Source organism: Ambystoma mexicanum, chromosome 5p, assembly GCF_040938575.1.
Source record: "Ambystoma mexicanum isolate Mex_15411 chromosome 5p, UKY_AmexF1_1, whole genome shotgun sequence".
Lineage (NCBI taxonomy): Eukaryota > Metazoa > Chordata > Amphibia > Caudata > Ambystomatidae > Ambystoma > Ambystoma mexicanum.
Genome location: NC_090930.1, coordinates 1,267,852,992 through 1,267,868,233, shown reverse-complemented (window position 1 = coordinate 1,267,868,233; position 15,242 = coordinate 1,267,852,992).

Sequence of the window (15,242 nt, the reverse complement as noted above, 5' to 3'; positions counted from 1 at the left end):
GAGACTGGCCTCACTTCCAAACCAGATTGCAGCTGTCACCTTCTCGCGATAGAACATGACAAGAGGTTTGATTGTGTATTTCCCATAATCTGCATGCAATTTCATACCTTGAAGAGTCAGATGTTTCATTCTGGTTTTTAGATCTTGAGTCCATTGCCATTCTCTAATGGATTTATTAAAGAGAATGCCTAGATAACGAATTGAGTCAAACATTTCTAATTGTTCGCTGGCTACATGCCAATTAAAATGTTTCCCTCTCTTCCCAAGCTTCGATCCAAAGACCATGATTTTTGACTTCTTGACATTTATCTTTAGATCATTTAGCCACAGGTAGTCTACCAGGTTGTTCAGCAATCTCCGGAGGCCTATTTGTCTAGTGTCTAGAAGCAAAAGGTCCTCAGCATAAATAGCCCAGACAATATGATGACCATTGATTCTTGATGGAAAGGAATTACATTCTAGAAATGCAGCTAAGTCTGCCATATACAGCTTGAATAGTAGAGCAGCAAGCGGACAACCTTGCTTAACACCTTTTTTGGTTGTTATTTCTTCTATCAGGTCACCTTCAGCATGTATTCTGACTCAAATTGGTGTCTAGTATGAAGTGCTCTGATCGCTTGCAAGATGTCTGTCCAACACTTCCACCTCTTGAGTTTCTTCCACAATGTGCCTTTGTTAACATTGTCAAAAACCTGACGTAAATCAACGAAAGCATTGTTTCAAGTTTCAATAGATTTAACAGCATCAGATTAAGGTCCTCCACTACCCCTTTGGTTAACCCGGTTTTCCTGGGATCTAAGATATCAGCATCTTCTGCCCATCTGGCCAGTCTTTTTTGCAGAAAAGAGGCAAATAGCTTGCCTATCATTTCTAAAAGCACAATCGGACGGTAGCTGTTAGGAACACTTCAATCTCCTTTTTTAAAGATCGGGACAACTACCGCCAACTGCCATGATGTTGGGATTGACCTCACCATAGACATCTGTGCTTCAATAAATGATGGCCACTCCTCTTTGTTTTTTTTAGGACAATATTGGAAATGCCATCAGGGCCAGTGGTATCCGAGATCTTCAATTATGAGATTGCATCGAAGATATCTCCCCGGCTGATCTGAAACAACCATGGTGCTATCTTCTCAACCCCACCTTCATAGTCTGGTGGTGTAGTGAGTTTGAAGACAGTGGAGTAATGCTTTTCCCACTCATCATCATTGACAGAGATGATCGTGTTCGCTCACTGGGATAATGATCCTTCGTTAATTATGGTCCAAGTGTCTCTGCTATGATGTGCGTTGATGGATTTTAGCATTACCTCTACTTTCTCTTGATCACGAAGCACTCGAAATGAGATTAACCAATTGCAATGTTACTGCCGGCGCTTCTTTATAGCCAGACTCTGATCTAAGGTATTACTATATTTTAAGACCTTGATGTCTCTTCTCATTTTATTCTTTTCTTCCATCACTTTTATACGGAATGTATATTTGTTAGTGTAATTATCTGTTCTAAATCCACTTTTCCTTGTTTTAAACTGGGATAAGAGAGGCACATAGTTTAGGGAGCCAAATACATGGTCATCCAATGAGGTAAATTGCGTTGTCAGATCCGCAATCTCTTTCTGATACATCCTAAAACGATTTAGACCTTGGTTAATTCGCAGATTACACACATACCAATCATCACATAGATGCTTTTCTGACACCCAGGTCAAGTTTAAGGCGTCGTGATCACTATATTGCATCTTCATTACTTTAAAAATGTTTATGTTAAGTGTGAAATTTTGCGATGCTCATATATAGTCAAGCGTTTTGAGACTTCCATTTCTGTGCCAGGTGTGGCTCACAGGAATGCCTCCTAGAGTCTGACCATTCAGCATCTCACAATTCCTAATAGCCAGCTCCTGCGCCCAACATTTACCACGCTCATTTCTTTGGTAAATCAGAGTTGAGCTAAACACTTTCAATTTACCATTTTTATCAAACCCTGAAAAGTTCAAGTCTCCACATACAATGATGAAAGAATTCTTGAATTCCCGGATGCACTAGTCCATCAATATCATTACAGCGGAAATCAATTTCCCCAAAGATATCATTGCTGGGTTCCAATAAGTGTTGATAATTAGTAAATTATCTGTTTTGTTGTTCTTTTGGCAAGCAGATTGTAAAACAGTTCCTTGAACAAATAGGTTGAGATTCGAACACTTCATTATTTTCCAATCAGTGCTGTTTTTTATCATTGTGAGAAGACCTGAGAATGGACGACCTGTCTTATTCTTCCCTGCAGCATTGGGAAGAATTGTCAACCTGTCACACGCATAAGTCTCTCGTAACCAGGTCTCTTGCAAGCATATTATTGAATGGCTTGGTTTATTCAACCCGGCCTCACGAAAAACAAATACGTGAGCCCAGAGTGTTCCAGGATATTAACGAACATTTGCTGAGTGATGTCAACATTTTATGCTAATCTTGATGCGATCATCTTCCCTTAGTGATTGACTTTCTATTAAAGCTTCGGAGGTGCGCCCATCCTCTCTTCCTTCAAACCTTCCTTTCAGGAAGGCATATCTTAATTCATTGTCGGTCGCTCTTCCTCCAAATTTCACCTTTGGATTGTGGTTAATTCCGTCAAGCATTATATAACTCTTGGAGTATCTAGATAACTCATGACCAAAGGATAATAAATCATTGCCAGTGGATTTGAATGTGTTTTCAATCAGTTGGGAGTGGATATATAGGATCACCCAATCAGATTTGTTCTCCGTTACATACTCCACAATGTCGATATCTTCAGACCTAATTGCCCTTAACGATGGGACACAGTGAAGAAGTTTCATTATATTATGCCTATTTAAGTTCACCTCATTTTTCTTCCATGCAATATTCTCCATTTAAATTTTTCTCAGGTACTAGGGGGTGTTGCCTGCACTTGTCTCGCACCTTTCTGTGAGACTAGCGCTGAAGTGAATTTAGGATTCATTTTTAGAACGGGCGCTGACTCATGGGCCTCATCTTGTACTTGATACACTTTCCTTCGTTTCATTGAGAACTTAAGGCATTGCACATTTTTACGGAACGCGTAAAGCTTCCATCACAAGGTTTTGCCACTCGTGCCTATCCACCTCAACATCCCCTTGTCACTTACGTGTTGCCGACTCGGGCACAACCTCGGAGATGGCGCCTTGTGGAGACTCCTCAACAGAGTTAGTTAACTCATCATCATCTATTGAATAGGTCCACAGATTTGCAAATCCACTGACGTAAATGATTGACTGCCAATCGTATCGTCAGGTTCCACTCTCTGCCTTTTTTCAGCATTGTTAATTGCTACTGTAGAATCAGGCTGTGGAATCACTTTCAATGTTGATTGATAAGTTATTTTGTTTTTTTTTCAGTGGGTTCTCCCGCTCGAATAGTGCTATTGGAGGAGGAGTTGTCAAGTTTCTAATAAACTCCTGCAAGCAATTTATTTTCTTCCCAACTACTTGCTTTCCATTAATTACTTTTGCTTGGTCATTCTTAAGGATTGACATCTTCTTATTTGCCACAAAAGTGGAAGTGCGTTTAGGTAGTTTTGAAAAGATTTCAACGGTTGAGGTCTTGTTTATACTCTCTGAAACGTTTGACTTTTGGGGGCGACCTTTTCCATCAAACGAGGTACCACACCAGTCAGCCCGATTAGATACATTCATGCCACCGGAAGCAGAATTTTTACTCGGGATTGCGCCATTAGGCTGTTGATGGAGCAACCTGTTTGCCTTTGGAATACCCACTGCATCAACGTGATATGTTTGTGACACTGCCGACTGAGCTACCGAACATATGGGAATCAGACTTTGCGATTTCACCGTAGGTTCATCATGACGATTGGTCTCCAATCGATCAGTGTTTGCATTGGAAATCGTATTCACTGGAGCAGTAGAGGCAATTCTGCAATCTTCTAGATTGATGCCTGTTTTGTGGGCACAATTACAACCACTAACTGCGACTTTGGCAATCATTTTGTGGAAGTTCTGCTGCATCCATTTTATGCAACCAATTCCCACTTCCATTAATTCAGATTTTCCCTCAGTCTCATTTCGTGCTAGATCACATAGCGAGCTGTGACATTTTGATGATGTTTCTGGTTCACAGTGGATTCTTCATTGGTTTTTATCCGTAAACATTTCTAGAGATGTGAGCTTCAAATTCATCATGGCCAATAAATAGCCCTGATCTTTTAGGGTTTCATTCAATGACTCATAACGTTTTACAAATGGCACCATTACAGTTGTTGTTGTGGCTAGAACATTATTGTGAATCTGTAGACCTGCTGCCACAGAAACTTGGCCTTTATTATTTGCTGCCTGACCATCTGGGTCAGTGTATGTTCCAGCAGGTGGTTGCTCCTTCCTGTGGTCTGGGGTATTTGAGGAGTTTAGACATGCGGTGCGTACTTCCTTCGCATGACTTAACTGCAAATTGTTGCCATGGGACAGAGTCGACACATCTCTGCCTATTGTTAACTGCAGGATAGTATTTGAAGTCTGTGGTGTGCTTGTCATATCTTTCAGATGTCCTTTTGCCTCTATCCTCCTCTCAGTTGTCTCTAAAGTTCTTAAAGGCTCTGGGTTACCACCCCTTGATCTCGGTGAAGGGATGCCAAACTGGCAGCCACTTGTTTCCATCGCTGATGCAATTTCACAGCTGGCATTTAGCCTATCTCATAATTTCAGAAAGTCAGCCTTAGCGCATTCAGCCAAATGTGCCTCTCTTTGCGCCAGTTTGTGATAATGGCCAAAAGAAATCGACTGGACCAAACGATCTTGGCTCTTTGTTAAAATGGATTGTTAAGGGAGAGAGTGTGGGAACACTGAGGAAATAAGTCCTCACGATTGTCCCTTGATGAAGTAACTTTCCTAAGTGACCGGCTTGAATCAGGCGACGGAGAACCATCGCCCATGCCAATGTCTATAACATGTCCTTGCATATTGCACTTTGTTTGACTGAGATGAGAGGACATATGAGTCCGGTCATTATGATGGGCGTGGCCACATGATAGTTCACTCGTTGGGGGTCTGCGTGTGCCGGGTTCAGACATGTCATTAAAGCAACTCGTTAGCATTCACATGCATGTTCACATTTACAGGACAAGCCTCATCATTGATCCGAGAGTTCTTTGCACATGCAGTTTTGTCTTTTGGTATTTCATGAGGCTCAGATTTCTCAACTGACGTGCCTTGAGGTCCTACGTTGCCCACATTACCTACATGGGCATCATTATCCTTGGTACAGGCAATGCTCTCATTGCCGTCATTGTACATGTCGGCTTCCAAAAGTTCTGCGTCAGTTATATCAAGGTTTTCGTTTTCATTCATTGTGACTGAATTCGAAGCAATGAAAACTTTGTTATTTGCAAAACAAGGGGGCCGCACTATTCCTGGTGTGTCCTGATAGCGTAGTATCGCTTGGTTGGAAGGGGATGAAACACTTGATGAAGTAGACGTTGGGGACAGTGACATGGAGGTCGATGGCTTTTGGCTTTTGGACACTGTCATAGCTACGGTCTCATAACTCCCTCCAATAGGCATTTCACTCCCACGTACTTCAGAGTCATATCAGCGGCGCAGCTTCTGCCGCGCAAGAGGTCCTACGTCTGAAATTGCTTCTTCACTTGCTTCTCACTTTGCATTGAACTTTAACAGTCAACAAACACCAAAGTCATGTCAGCACAAGTCGCACCTTCCACCTGAGTGCTCTCTCGGCCCAACTGCATCAGCTGAAAAGGTTCAACTTTGACGATCAGGCATGCCCGTTACATGACTCCAAACACACACCTTAGAATGAACTCTGCGGCATACTCCGCTCGTCACACTCTACGCATGACATAACTCATCCTTTGCTCAGGCACTGGGCATGTCATCCAGGCCTTTCCTCGATTCTAACCCCACCCTAAGTTTCAATTAAGATGGTGCGGGTTCCATGAGGAAGAGAAAGAGCTATCCTCAACGACAAACCTTCATGCTTGTTATGTGCCAGTACACTGCTATACCCGTGCACTGTCCGAGTTACTGCACGGCCATGTGCAAGGGGACTACATGTCCCAGGATCCTTCACTGTGAGTGGAACGCACTCCCACTCTACACGGACCAAATCCTTGACTTTGGTGCCTTGCCAGAACAAGTTCTCTGTGGTGCGTTTACTGCGTGGTGCTTTTAACGCTTCTAGCATCATTTCGACACGTGACCACTGCTGACATCCATCCATCACATGTAATAGGGGCAAACTCCATCTGGCCTCCCACACGTTCGACCATCTCATGCTGTCCCATGACATCAGGCCCGACCCTCGGTCTCTGGTCGTGCTTTTCTTGAAGTTCCTGCCTCTCTCCATGGACCCTGTGGTGCGTTCTACCTTCCTGGCACATCATCTTCCCAGCAAGGACATCCACCTCCTCCTTGCTTCCACCAACTGCAACATCTCTCAAATCCTCCTCTCTGTGTCCCTCATTTCAACATGGGCTCCGCCTTTTAGCATCCTCGTCGCCAAATTATGTTGTGTCTTGCGTCTCTGGAGAGGCAGGCATCAGAAAGGACCTATGCAAGACCCAGGTATGTACAAAAGGAAAAGTACTGTATGTGTTGCAGGATACAGGTATCGGTGGTAGACAGGAGAGTGGGGTAAGTACACCCACTTAGTAGCAGCTCCCATCCTGGCGTCCCCATTTCACTCATTCATTCTAACTCATGCACTCAGCAGACACAGCCCAAGCACACAAGTAACCACACGCATGTCTCCTCTATTTGCTCTCACTCTCCTCAACAAGTGTCTCACTACTGCAAGAACGTGAGTCCGTGCAGAACTGTTTTGGTGGGTGCCTGGTGTTGTCATTGCCATATCATAAACATATTTAACTACAAGGGAATGAATACATAGTTGAGGACGCCAGTGGCTTTGCTAAGTGCAATGCACTGTACAGTGGCTTTGTATATTGTTATCATGCTTGGATATCCTCGTCAGTGTGCACTACTCAAATATGCAATAGTACCCACTGCCCAGTCCACTGTTATTTGCTGCTACTACCAGAAGTCATAGTGCAGCCTGAGTACTTAAATCATCCTCTGCAACATGTTTCTTTTTGATCCAAAGATAGGTGCACAATGTGTTGTTGTTTTGGCCCATCGTTTTCAAAATGCTTTCTTGCATGTAGAACCAGTCCCTCTCACCCATTTTAGTTTTAGCGATTACATGGCACTTTAGCACCACCCATAAAACCAAAGCTATTGTTGTATTAGTTCAGGTAGGAAGAAGTTGGGATGTGATGGTAAAACACAGCCTTTGGGTGTTGTTTGTTATTTCCGTGCCCAATGACTGCTCAGGGCAATGTGAGTCCCTATGGATGTTCACGCCCATAACCCTGCACAAGGCACACCTTTCTGTCATTTTATGCCCTCGATGTATCACTCAGTAACATCAGAATGTTGACATTTAAGGGCCTGCCAGTGCTATTTCTGTCTTCTCGAAGGTAATTACTTAAATACAGATTTCATTGCTCCAGATGCAACAAAAATATTTTATGCAAGTGTCCCTTCAGCCACTTCATACATAATCAGCAGGTGTGTCATTGAATCTGATCCATGCATCCAATTCCTGTGCAGAACACACATTGGCAAAGCCAATCGTTGTGGCTCATTTCGAGTCCCCAGAAAGGCATTTGCCAGTCTCTGCCATCATATGCCCAGTTACTCACACCATTTGCCAGACAATGCCTATTGCTTGCCTACATACAGCTAAAACAGTTTGGTTGTCCACTGCTTGTTTACAAGGCGTACCAAGATGATTTAGTAACAACATTATCAAGGGCCGCTTTTTCTTACTTTTCCAGCTCTGCCTCAAATAATCTCTTTCTAAGCTCTAAACATATTATAGTCAATATAAACCTTGTGTCCGTCAACTCACATTTGATGAACTGAAGATTCAAGTGCCGAAAATACTTGAGAGTACAGAGCAGTAGAGTTTGAAATACACACAAGAGTCTGAAGTTAAGCTGGAGATTGGAACCAAACCACAAGTGCTACGAGAGATCTCCAATGCTGAGCTACCCAGGCAAACCTTTAACAGAAGACCAATGCCAGGCTGCATCGGAGCACCTGTGCACAATAGGCTGGTTACTTTCTTGGAATATGCCAACGCATTTAGCATTTAAGACTCACGGAGACACCATGGTACATGACATGCGCAATTCTTCCATAGAGCAGCACCATTTAGGCACACACATTTTTCCTGTGTACCTTCATTTAATAAGCTATTGAAAGAATAAAATCACAAACAAGAAGCATATGTCCATACAGGTGAGAAACTGTGACATAGAAGATAAAGGATGACTCTTCGGATTTGCATTGATTATGCTTGCCCACAAGCCTTTAATAGACATTTGCCCTGCTACAAAATGTATGGATCTGATGCTACTGGAAGGCGACAAGTAGTGCTTTAGAAAACCCCTAAATACATTATTCAGGCAAATTGGGGAATCCACGTGGTGCCAACTCAACACGTAGTAGTTCCCATTAGGACCTCTTAAGCAAAGTTTACCTGTAAAAGGTATTTTTGTTATGAGTTGGGTTGAATGAAAATGCTTCAGGATTATGTTACTTCATCCTAATGCAATTTCAGTGGAAGTCATCCGGGTCGAGGTTGTTCCTGAGGTGGTAATAAACATGATTGAATTTTCTTTTAAAGATGTGTAAATATTTTACAACATCATAAGAATTTGAAAATTGCAAAAAGGTGCCTAGAGGAGATGTGAAATTCACTGTCTGGAATGAGATCAGATTATAACAACAAATGAACAGACTATCAATGTATTCTGCCGTTAAATACGTGTCCAGTCTTCCCTCGGTTGGCAAATGGAGTCTTCCAGGTCTGAATACGGTGGCAAGTAATGGCAAAGGAAAGTCAGCTGTTGAATATTTAGATACACAATCTTGGAAAGCTTACATGTCTTTAACTGTGAAATACGTCAGATTCAGGACTTGCAAAAATAATACATGTTTGAGTCTTAACATGTATCCCTGTTAAAGACAAGTTACTGCCATTTGGGAATCCATGATGTGCTCTGCCATATATTATGTAGATGTCCCCTCAGGGCTAGATTGTCTAGGCACCCGGAGAAAAGATTCCTAGAAAGACCACCTTGTCAGGATGTTGCTACATGCTCTTATATAGGCTTTGTTTACTGACTTAAATAAAATGGAGTAGCTTTCACGGGTAGAGCAGGGTAGTCCATGATGCAGGGTAACATGCCATCAAAGTAAATACACATTCATTTTGGGACAGAACAAGATTTTAAACGCTTACAATATGGCAGCTACTCTTGTTTTTTTTTATGCAGGACAGTGTCACACTGCAAAAAATCCAAGTGTCTCTGTTCAGTTCGGTACAATTCATAATCTTTTACAGTCAGAATTGAGGTCACAATTGTTCAGGGACTAACTATAAGTCCGACAATTCCATAAACACTGTAGGGTTAAGCACCAGTCCATTGCTTGTGACCCTGAAAGGGCTTATGGCTGTTACAGGCCAAGGAAGGCAACCAACCTGGTGCTTAACCCTATTGGCACCCAAATGTTCCCCACTGGGTGCTAAGTATTTTTAAAGGGATGTTGTTGTGCGCCAACACTGAAAGCCTGATCACCTTTGAAAAAACAAGACTGGTGACACACAACATAGAAAAGGACGTAAGGGCCTTTCCCATATAGATGCCTGCCATCAGAACAGGGCTGAGCGGGCAGCAAGGGACCACACAAAAGGCACCTGGTAAGTGTGGTTGGAGAGAGGAAGAGAGATTGGGTGAAGATTGGGGGAACACCTCTGTGGGTAGTGCATGGTCTGTGGATAAGGGGGTGGGGGCTCGCAAAACAGTACTCTACTGGCTAATGAATCACACATTCCCATTGGATTGTGCATATATGATTCTCATACCAGCTACAATGTTGGGGTTGAGGCATCAGGATTTTAATCAATCAGTTGCTGATTGTTTTAACAACACTTGGGCCCTGTAAGGGAGGCATGATATCACAAGTATAACACTGATAACAAGAGTTACAAGTTTCAAAATCTCTATTAGGTTCTTGTGGTTTGGAGAAACCCCTACTTTGCTCTATAGCTATGACAGGAGTAGTCTCCACCATCAACTAATAAAGAAAACACAGTCCTAGTCAGACTTTGTCAAATCAAAATTCTCTATACTAACAAAACCTAATGCCTGCCCTATCTCTCATACACAAAGTGTGTAACAGGGAAAATGTATGCAAAGGGAAATCAGTGTTATAATGTAAAGGATCAAAGTGGGTGAGTCAGCTCTTCTCCCCACGTTGAACAGCACAGCGTAAGGCGGCCCCCGTAGGCAGGAAGTCACACTGTGGCTTAGGCTCTCCAAACAAATTCAGTTCAAAATGTGGATCAAAGCCCATCTGGCCTTCCACGTTAAAGTCCCTTATTCCAGCAATCCAAACGTTCTTTCACAGTTCAACAAAATGTTCACATAGGCCTCCCTCCATCAGGCTTGGACCTCTCAAATCTTTAAATGTGCACATAGGTCTCCTTCAGCAGGGTTCAGACCTCTCAATCAACAAGTACCTGATTCAATGCAGATCTCCCTCAGCCGGGCTTGGACCTCACAAGCATAGCAATTGCAGGGGTTCCCTTCCCCAAGCTCAATTCACATTCATTAGGGCTTCCCTTCCCCTAACTTATCACTCTTCCGATTTCCCCTAATCGGGCTCAGACCTTTTACTGATGTCGAAGACTTTCGAATGTGCAAGGCTTTTACCAAAGACCTCTGCATGACCACTTCGACTTTCTCTTCAGTTCACTCTCTTATGTTATTTGCCCCAGTGTCTCTTGGTTTTGGTAGTCCAGTACCACAAGCCCAAAAGTTCAAAGAAATATTTCTCTACAAGCATTCACCTTTTCACTTCACCCTTTTTCCAGGGTTAATCTTGACCATTACACGTTTCAGAGTTTGTTCGCTTTGCCGCTTTATAACAAAACATTTCACATTTTGCAGAAACTTTCGAGTAGGCTACTTCCTTTCACGGGACCGCTTTGCTACTCTGTATCACTAGCTTCACAGTTATGAGCCACTTAAAAGTTCATCACGTGTTAGCTTTCTTTCACATCTCATCCACATGTGCCCAGCCTCCACTTGTGAGATACATTGTTGCTGCTTCAAGATTCCTTGACACAAACCAGCCTTTCATGTCTTTCACTAACCTATCGGTTGTGCACGTTCCTTTCTTGTCTCTGTGTCTTTGATTCACGAGTCAATGTTAGTACCACAGGCTTGGCCTTGCCTCCCCAACTCTGTCATACACCTGGCGGGTCGCTGGCATCCTTGAAACACAATGCAGGTTTCTCCTTGTCTGTGATTTGGCATTCTCAGCGTCTCCTTCATGGTTTCCCGGAAGCAACAACCTTCTGCAGGGATCTTCAGGGTTTCCCTACCCTTTTTTTTAGTCCCTCGACCAGTCGATCAGTCGTCCTGCTCCAGTAGGTGCGCCTTCACCTCAGAAGTTCTGCTCCTTCTCGTGTTCCACCTTGCTCAGAGTGGGTCTCTATAGATAGCTCAGGGGCAACCCACTCATCTTGGAAGCAAGACAACGCAGAGCAACAGAGGTACGATCCCCGGGTCCATGCATGATCTGTGTGGGGAAAGCTAATGGGTATCAGATGTATGTGATTAAAGTCAAGTACATGACTTTGCCTGACGCGATTAGCATGACATGTCCAATGAGATATGTAAGTCGTAGCCTCTTTACTCTCAGTCACCCTCTTCCTCGGCCTAGTGTTTGTGTAGAAAGGGCGGGGAAGTTGGGACGTTGGAGGATTCTATAAATTAGGATGGGGTATGGGTACAGGAAAGGGGGGAATACCACTTCTGGCTATCGGTTGCCACATCCCCACTCCCGGAAGACCCGTCACCCAGGTGATCCTCCCACACTGGTCCACCCCCAGGGTCTGGATCCAAAATCGATGGCCGTGCTCGGGCCACATGAGAGAGAGAGAGATCCCTGAGGACTAGAAAGTGAGACACACTTTGGTTTATCACAGGCTCTTTCGGCAGACTCAAAGTGAGCCAGTCCGGAAAAGATGCTGGTAACATTGTTACCAGCACCTTTATTTCCGGACCGGCTCACTTATAATGAGGGCCCCTTGTTGGGCATGGTAGGAATCACTTGTGTCACTGATGCAGTACAGTGAGCATCAGGATACATGGGTCCTCTAATGGTGACTACTATAATGAGAGATACCAGGTTTCCAATGTTGAATACAAAAGGTAATTTCATTTATAAGCAGCAAAGATAATGCAGTTAGGAAAAGTAAAACTTGTCTTCTGCCTAAACAGGACCACCAAGGCTCACAAACGAAAGCTAAAACTGTCCATTTTATTGTTAGGGGAGTGTTCTAAAAAAATAAAAGATCACCAAGTCCACTGTGCATTATGTGCTCAATAGGGCTTCATGTTTAAATCACTGATACAGGCATATTTCTCATAAATAACAAACTATGATTGTTCTAATTCCCTGAAAAGGCTCTTTTATCTTATGCAAATTATCCAGGATCCCACATTGGCAGTACTTGCCCCCTAACCTTTCTTAAAGTGATTTATTTACAGAATATGCATGAGTTACACACCAAATACATTGTTTATATGCTGAGTGTGCTTTGAGGGTTGTATTCACGTGCAGTTATTTATTTACAAAATAGAATAATAAAGATATATTGGCAACATGCAGATGGACGCAAATTAGGACACTGGAGACCATGCAGGTTGACCCAAAACACTTATTTTGTATGAGTGTGTATGTATATGTGTGTGTGTGTCTGTGCAAGAGCAATGTCTGCATGTGTTTTATAGGGAGAGGGCAGCATTATGAAAGTTTTTACAGTGACAATGTTGGCTTATTTTGTTTGGGCTACATCGTCCAAAGTACAATATTGGGATCTGTAACGATTTATTGGGTGACCACCATCAACACTGAGTACCTTCCCTCCCCACTCAAGGTGTCGCTCAACCATTGAATGGATTCCATTTTGGGTCAATTCCCGACCTGTATAATGCCACCCAGCTCACTCCCTCTGTACCACTAATGAGCCAGGAGCCATGCCAGTGTACAGAAGTATATATATAGATTTATTTAAATTGTGCGATTAATAAACATTACACTGAAAACAACACAGGCCAACAATCCCGTGGCACAATACAATAACTGTAGCACATAGATATCTAACAGTAATGAACTGTCAAGTATTTCTTAATAAACTTTCAGTTGCAACAACAAAACACAGATGAATATAAATCCGGTCACACTGGCGTACCCAGTGTTTTTACACGTGGGTTTCTATGCACCTTAAACATGAGCAATTTTGAAATAATGTCATTTAGAATCAACACCTATGTTCCTTCTTTACCTCAAAACAGTCTCTAACCTTTCTGCTATGGGTGTCACCTGCCCACCCCATAACAGAGTGGAGTTCTTTAACTAGAGAATCACGCTTGGTTCAATTTTGCTGGCAACAGACACTTTTCTTCCCGCACCCAACCCAGGCAAGGCATCAGTTATATGTGACATCACTTGGTTTAAAGACACCGTTTAGGGAGCAGGAATATATTGGGAATTTCCTTTTTATTTTGAAAGGCAGTGTTTGGGTCCATGGAATGGATATGAATTTTTGTTTTGGGACAATGACACATTCAAATGAAACATAGGGTTTTGGGGTTTGGTTTTGTGACCAGGGACACCCCCTTTCTGTCAGGAAGTCTGGGGTTACAAGAACAATAGGGTTACCCAATTATTGTATTGGCAATAGTGGTCAAATTACACTGGGAATGAAAGTGTTTTTATTTCAAATGTTAACAAGAATCATCTTGTGAACTTTTCTATAGGGGAATTATTCAATTATTTGTAATCAAATGTGTTAAGGGTCAGCACTGTTTTGCCCCCCACACCCACAATTAAAAGAAAGGATTAATGCAGGTTCCCTACACATTTAATGTCATTGGGCTATGTTTATTTACATGGGAGATCTCTGTTATTAGCTCAGGAGGCCAGTCATGTATTCGGATACTCCTTTGGGAACAGGTGGGAGTCAGCACACACCTCAAGCAAAGATAGCTTAGCTCTTCACAGTAGGGCACAGTCAGGTTTTAGGCTGTCTCCCTCAGATGGTAGTCCCTGTCTTCCAAATGAAAATCTCCAGCAAAAAGACCAGTGTAATATGGGATTGACCATATATAGTACCTATGACACCATTCATGTCATGAATAATATTGCAATTCCAACCTATTTTCCCACACCTCGGATTAGACAATCATTTTCCTCTCCCTCCAGAACTCTGTCCTCTGCCAGCCGATAGGGCAAGGGGTTTATGAGATCGAGATTATGGATAATGAGAGAGAGGATTGTCTAAAATTACCATTTTAAACTTACACTTTAGCAAATCCAAAAAGTCAAAACATGACAACTTTTTGAAACATATAACTAAAAGCAATCGATATATTTTCTGATTCAGCTATTTTTGCTGGGCCTAGTGAAACTAATTTGGACCCAGCATGACCTTACTGCAGCACATTCTAATTTTCTGCCTTTTGTACCAAAACTAACATAGTGGGGAATATAACACTTTATAATCCAGCCATTCATTTTGCCTTCTATAATCCCTCCAATTTTCAGATTTCTATCATGTAAAGGAAAATCAGAAACACATTTAGATCTATAACAAACATTCCACACCTTCCATGGAGTTGATATTTACATAGAACTGACGGGATTGTTCCCAGCTTTACCATGGTATAGGTCCTGACTATGTGAGTCATTGTGTTCCCTTTTTATTAAGTTAAGGAAAAAGATGTCCAATATTAATCAATTGTAAGGTTTTAATACAGAAATGCTTGGTTTCACATCCAGCAAGCTCAGTAAGTTTAATTTCTCAAAGGTCACATGGTATGGGTCTGTGCTTGGCTCAATGTTGTTTTTGCCCTGAAATTGAACACATTAGAAAGTCTTTGTTTAAAGCTAAGGCACAGTTTATTGGGACTGTAAAACAGTCTGAGAGGTCAGACCTGAATTTCCTTATCATTTTGCTGAAACAGACCAATGGTCTCTGAGGTCATAGGTCCAGTTACACAGTCCGTAGTACAATGGGGGATGCTGCTAAATAAAGTCCCATGTACAATCTGAAAGCAATGTTTTTTTAAATAAAGAGG